Raw genomic sequence first — 6,835 nt, forward strand, 5'->3', positions numbered from 1 at the left:
TATATTCTTCCATTTGTTAGTATCTTCTGAAATTTCTTTTCTTAGGGTTTCATACTTCTCTTTGAAAAGATCTTTCACCTCTTTGATAGGTACGTTCCTAAGTATTTAATTTTCTTTGAAGCTACTCTGAAGGGAATAGGGTCCTTGATTTGCTTCTCGACTTGGCTGTTATTGGCATATACAAAGGCTACTGATTTGTGACATTGATTTTATACCTTACGACATTACTGTATTTTCTGATGAGTTTTGTGGTTGAGTCTCTGGGGTTTTCTAAGGTCATATCATCAGCAAAGAGGGAGAGTTTGACCTCCTCTTTCCCCATTTGGATGCCATTTATATCCTTCTCTTACCTAATTGCATTGGCTAGAATTTCCAGAACTATGTTGAATAACAGTGACAATGGTGGACATCCTTGTGGTTCTAGTTCTATGTGGAAAAGCTTTCAGTTTTATGCTATTCATTATGAAGTTAGCTGTGGGTTTGTCAGAGATGTGTTCAATCAGCTTAAGAAATGTGCCATCTATACCTATTTTCGTAAGGGTTCTTATTAGAAGAGGATGCTGAATTTTGTGAAATGCTTTTTGTGCATCTATTGACAGGAACATATGGTCTTTGTTTTTGTGTCTATTGATAATGATGTATTACATTTATGGATTTGCATATATTAAAGCAAACTTGCATCCCTTGGATAAAGTCTACTTCATCGTGATGTGTAATTTACTTAATGAGTATCTGTAATCTATTAGCTAAGATTTTGTTGAGTATTTTTGCATCAACATTCATTACTGAAATTAGTCTGTAGTTCTCCTTTTTAGTTAGATCTTTTCCTATTTTTGAAATCAAAGAGATGTTTGCTTCATAGAACATGTTGGGTAAGGTTCCTTCCTTCTCAATATTTTGGAATAGGTTCTACAGTAGGTACAAGCTCATTTTTAAAGGTGTGATCAAATTCTGATGTGAAGTTATCTTGTCCTGGGCTTTTTTTTGTTGGAAGCTTTTTTTTATTATTTCTGCGATCTTAGTGCTTGATATTGGGATGGTAAAAACAATAAATGAAATTGCTCAGAAAGTGCAAAATAATCAAAAGAAAAAACAGAATCAAATAAGAGATAAATGATATGAAGACTATAGAAAGGATATAGCAGAGCTTAAGAGAATGAAGCAGTCATTCAGGAACTTAAAGCTGTATATAGCAGAAAGTATCAATAGCAGATTAGACCATGCAGAAGAAAGAATCTCAGAGGTAGAGGATAAAACTCTTGAGCTAACTCAGGCAGTTAAAGAGACAGAAAAAAAATAGAGAAACAAAATATTCACATTCACTAACAGAATTATGGGACTTCATGAAGCCTTCAAATATACTAGTTATAGGTATCCTGGAAGAAGAAGAAGAATGCCCCAGAAGAATGAAAGCCAAATTAGAGAATATCATAAATGAAAATTTTCCAAATATCACCAAAGATTCTGACACACTCCTTCAGAGAGATATCAGACCCTAGGTCATCTTAACTCAAATAGAGCTTCTCTAAGACACATGTCATGATCCCGTCCAGACAAAAGAGCTGCCAGGAGTAAGCACTGATTGACCCATACAGGCAAATCCATCAGGTGACCACAGACTTCTCAAGTGAAATTTTTCAAGCCAGAAAATATTGGTCATCTACCTTTAATCTACTTAAATAAAACAATTTCAAGCCCAGAATTCTATGTCCTGCTAAACTAAGCTTTAAAATTGATGTCCTGCTAAGCTATAAATTTGATAAATTATCAAATAATTTACTGATATACAAACATTGAGGAAGTTTACCACAACAAGACCAACAAGTCTTGTTGGTACTAAAGAAGTACCAACTAGAAGTACTTCTAAAAGAAGTACTTAGATCTGTTCTACACACTGACCATCACAATGGACCACCAAAAAGTAAACACCCAGAAACTAAAGGATAAAACCTAGCTTCCACAATGATGCAAAAAATAAAACTAAGCAATGAATTTTCACAAAATAAGATGAATAGAACTCCACCACACATCAATTATCTCAATAAATGTTAATGGCTTGAATTCTCCACTGAAGAGACATAGGCTGGCTGATTGGATAAAAAAACACAAGCTATCCATTTGTTGTCCACCAGAAACACACCTACCCTCAAAGGACAAAGTAAAACTTGGGGTTAAGGGATGGAAGATAATTTTTCAGGCAAATAAAAATCAGAAGAAAAGAGGGGTTGCAATCTTACTTTCAGATACAAGTGGATTTAAAGCAACTAAAGTCAAAAAAGACAAAGATGGACACTTCACATTGGTCAAGGGAACAATAGAAAAAGAATGTATCTCAATTCTAAATATATATGCATCCACCTTAAAAGCTCCCAGATTCTTGAAAAAGTCCTTAATTAGTCTGAGCAATGTGAGACCCCATAACACCATAATAGCAGGGAACTTTAACACTTCTCTTACAGAGCTGAACAGATTCTCTAAGCAGAAACCAAACAAAAATACAGGGACTTAAATATGACCCTAGAACAACTGTGTGGATAGACATATAGAGCACTCCATCCCAAAGCTAAAGCATATACATTCTCATTGGCCCATGGAACATTTTCCAAAATAGATCATATCCTAGGACACAAATCAAACCTCAAGAAAATCAGTAGAATTAAAATTTTACTTTGTATCTTCTCAGACCACAAAGTAATAAAGGTGGAACTCAACTCCAACAAAAATTCTCATCACAAAAGTATCCAATGTACACAGCCCTTTTATGAAACTAATTTATAGCTCTCAAATGAAAGATACAACTTAATTCTAGCCCAAGAATATGGGGAGGGGGTGGGGAAAGGGAGGGGAGAAGGGCGGCTGGGTGGTGGGAGGGTGACTGGAAAGATCACCTATATTTCTGTCTAACAAGGGTACAAGTGAACTTTTCTAGAACTAGAATATAAATGTTTTGACACAATGACTATGCAAATGACATGAAATTTATGTGAACCAGCTTGATGAAAGTATTTCAAAATGTATATGAAAACACTACACTGTACCCCATGTTTGCATTAATGTATACAGCTATCATTTAATAAAAAAAAAGAAAAAAAGAAAAAAAATTCTCATCCCCACACAAAAGCATGGAAATTAAACAACCTTATGCTGAATGACAGTTGGGTGAAGGAAGAAATAAAAAGGGAACTCATTAACGTCTTTGAGCCAAACAGCAACATACACACAAGCTTTTAAAACCTGTGGGACACAGCAAAGCAGTCCTAAGAGGGAAATTTATCACACCGGATCCTATAGCCAAAAACCAGAAAGAGAGCACATCAATAACCTAATGAATCATTTTAAAGAAATGGAAAAGGAAAAGCAATCCAATCCCAAACCTGGTGGAAGAGAAGAAAGAACCCAAATTAAATCATAAATAGATGAAATTGAAAATAAAAGAATCACTCAGAAAATTAATGAAACAAAAAGTTGGTTCTCTGAAAAGATAAATAAAATTGATAAACCATTGACCAGATTAACCAGAAATAGAAAAGTAAAATCTTTAATAACCTCAATCAGAAATGAAAAGAGGGAAATAACAACTGATACTACAGAGATATAAGAGATTATTTCTGACTACTACCAAACACTTTATGCCCAGAAATTTGACAATGTGGAGGAAATGGACCAATACCTGGAATCACACCATCTTCCTAGACTTAACCAGGAAGACCTAGAAGTGTGTTTAATGTAAGTTTTACATGACACGAGCACCTTCAGAAATGAAGACCAAAATGCAGGGAAACCTGTGCACTTTCATGTTTTGTGTGGTGAGGATCAGACAGTGCAGAACAAAGGGCATGTGACCCTGCGCCAAACTGGGAGGAGCTCAACAAGCCCTGTCTGATGAGTCTGTGCCTTCCAGGATAAGAATGCTCCTCACTCTAGGTATATGGAGGGGCCTCAGGAATGAAGCTTTTATGACCAGCTTCAGGGGTGAAAAGCCAGGAGAATGTGAGAGTGACCTTCTTGCCTCTGCCATTTTCTCAAATGCCAATGGTAGTGTGTCCGAGGCCCCACCAATTCCTTAAAAATATCATACTTGAAATTAAATTTACTAATTAACTGATTTAAGCTCAGCATCTCCTCAATGTCTCTGATGGTTAAATTCATGTGTCAACTTTGTATGCTCCTTCCTCTGTGCCATGACTGATAATTCTGAGATTACACTTGGCTCCTTTTCAAAGCTGAGCCCAACACTGCCAATTCAAAACTAGGCCAACTTTGCAATCTCAAAATTTACTCATCTGAATGATAAACTATCTGGGCACCTAACCTCTGAGAGCAGGAACAAGACTGAATCGTTGCCTCTGTATTTCTGGAGTGCATGCACAGTGCCTGTGCCCTGAGAGACGGCTTAATCAATATGGAGTTGGCCATAATGTGAGATCTTAGGAAAAAAAATTGTTAATTGCCAACTAACACAAAATTTTAATTTTCTTTAATTTCTGGGTCATAGTGTTCCCTGTTAACATCCAAATTCCCACACAGATGCTTGTTTCCTGTCCTATCCTTTTAGTTTAGTTACTATGCCCTTCACACATGGGCTTCCTGGACTCCAGCAGGTGCAATGATCAGTCCTGACCTTTATGTGCTTCCTACAACATTGGTCTTATCTATTTAATTGCATTTACCATAATTGAATACTAAATTTTTTTATGAGCCTAATTCTACAATCAGACTGTAAGATCCCACTGGACAGGAAGGTTATTCGTGATATTAATGTATGTCATTGTGGGTTCTTTCTTTTTTTGACTTCATATTGAGATGGGAGTACAGACGATCAGGTTACACTGGTTGCATTTGTTAGGTAAAGTCCAAGTTGTAGCATGCCCTCCCCCAGGAGGTGTGCCATGTACCCTCACATTGTGCCCATTAGGTGAAAGCTCACCCATCCCCCTTCGACCTCCCCTCCCTCCTCCCTCATTGGCGGTTCTTAACATATCTTTGTGGAATAAGTAAATCAAAGCAAGAGGAGGTGAATCTTTCAGTTTGAATTTCTAAGGAGAAATTCTACTTTCATAGTTCTTATATATAGACAGAGTATACATGTATAGATAATTAAAGGGTTTTGCAAAGCTCTTTCTTCTGTCTGTTAGAGAAAATTATACTATTGCAATGCTGGACTCAACTTTGAATAGAAGCTGGCTAAGTGTAATCTCAGAAGTAGAGGAAAGAGGACACAACCCAGAACTCGTGGGATGATGTCCAAAGGCAAATCACTCAGGGGTTAGAAGAAATCAGCCCGTGCTGCAAGAAATCGTATTTATAATATTTCCCCCATTTCATTTCATTCAATGCTATCATCCAATTAAAAATATTATTCTAGTAGGGACCAAGCACTGGGTCTTGAGACAAGACACTGCAGAGAGAGGAGAGTCAACATAGTTTTAGAAACAGCTCTGCCACTGTCTGCTTGTATGACCCAGGGCACTTATTTATCTTTTCTGGGTCTGAGTTTCTTATATATAAAATTAAATAACCAGATTCTGTATACCATTTATTATCTTTAAGCTCTAAGAGTCTCTGATTCTGTGGGTTTAGCATTGTTATTATACTATGGGAGACGTGTAAAGTCTACATGATTTAATCACAGAGGACCTAGAAAATCAAGAAAAGGACTTAATCATGATACAGAAGGAAAAATACGCCCGTGCATGTATGGGGCTATGTGAAGCTTTGTAAATCATTAAAAGTCACTGGGAAACAGGGAGGTATTAGTTAATTTGTAATGGAGTAATTGGCTTATATCATATATGAGAAAAATACTATTAGTAGCTGATCTTATACAACATTCGAAAGTAAATTCTAGATCCATTAAAGGCAAAAATGTGATAAGAAAAACTTGAAAGCTTTCAAACAAGAAAAACTGTAATTATATTCTTATAGAAAAGGATATTTTTAAGTGAGATGCAGAGAAAGTAACATAACAATGTATGTTATGTTATGCTAAATTGACCTCACAAAGCTAAAAGAGAATTCATACATGGGGAAAGATATTTTTAATGCACGTAACAAATAAAATATTAGTATTTGGCACATGTAAGCAACCTACAGATCAGTGAGGGACAGACAACCCATTGGATAAATGGGCAAAAGATACCTAACCAGTCCACGAGGACAAAGCTGTTTATAATGAGGCATGATTTTGGACAAAAGTTTTGAAATATAGATAGGAATTTTACAGATCAAAATTTTGTGTCAGTAGAACATCTATGAATCAAGTCTTAGAGGTAGAGAGAGATTCCTAAAGGTAAAAAAAATAAACAAAACCACAAAAAACAAACAAACAAACAAAACTTGTGGTAGTAAAAGAGGCAGAAAGCAGATGGTTTCATCTTACAAGGGACCATGTGAATCTTTCTAAATGTAGAATATAAATGTCTTAACACAATAACTAAGAAAATGACATGAAGGCTATGTTAACCAGTTTGATGAAAATATTTCAAATTGCATATAAACCCAGCACACTGTACCCCATGACTGCATTAATGTACACAGCTATAATTTAATAACAAAAAAGAAAAAAGAGAAAAAAAAATCTCTTGGTGGGACCACACCTACAGTCCCACCAAGGTGGGTACATGTTACAAGGGTACGTGTTAAATCTATTAAATGTAGAATATAAACGTCTTAACACAATAACTAAGAAAATGAGGTAAAGGCTATGTTAACCAATTTGATGGAAGTATTTTAAATGGTATGTAAAATTAGCCCATTGTACCCCATGATTGCATTAATATACACAGCTATGATTTAACTAAAAAGATAAAACAACTATCACATAAAAAAAAAAAAA

Source organism: Otolemur garnettii, unplaced genomic scaffold (genome assembly GCF_000181295.1).
Source record: "Otolemur garnettii isolate 467f Iridium unplaced genomic scaffold, OtoGar3 scaffold00010, whole genome shotgun sequence".
In the NCBI taxonomy this organism is placed as follows: domain Eukaryota; kingdom Metazoa; phylum Chordata; class Mammalia; order Primates; family Galagidae; genus Otolemur; species Otolemur garnettii.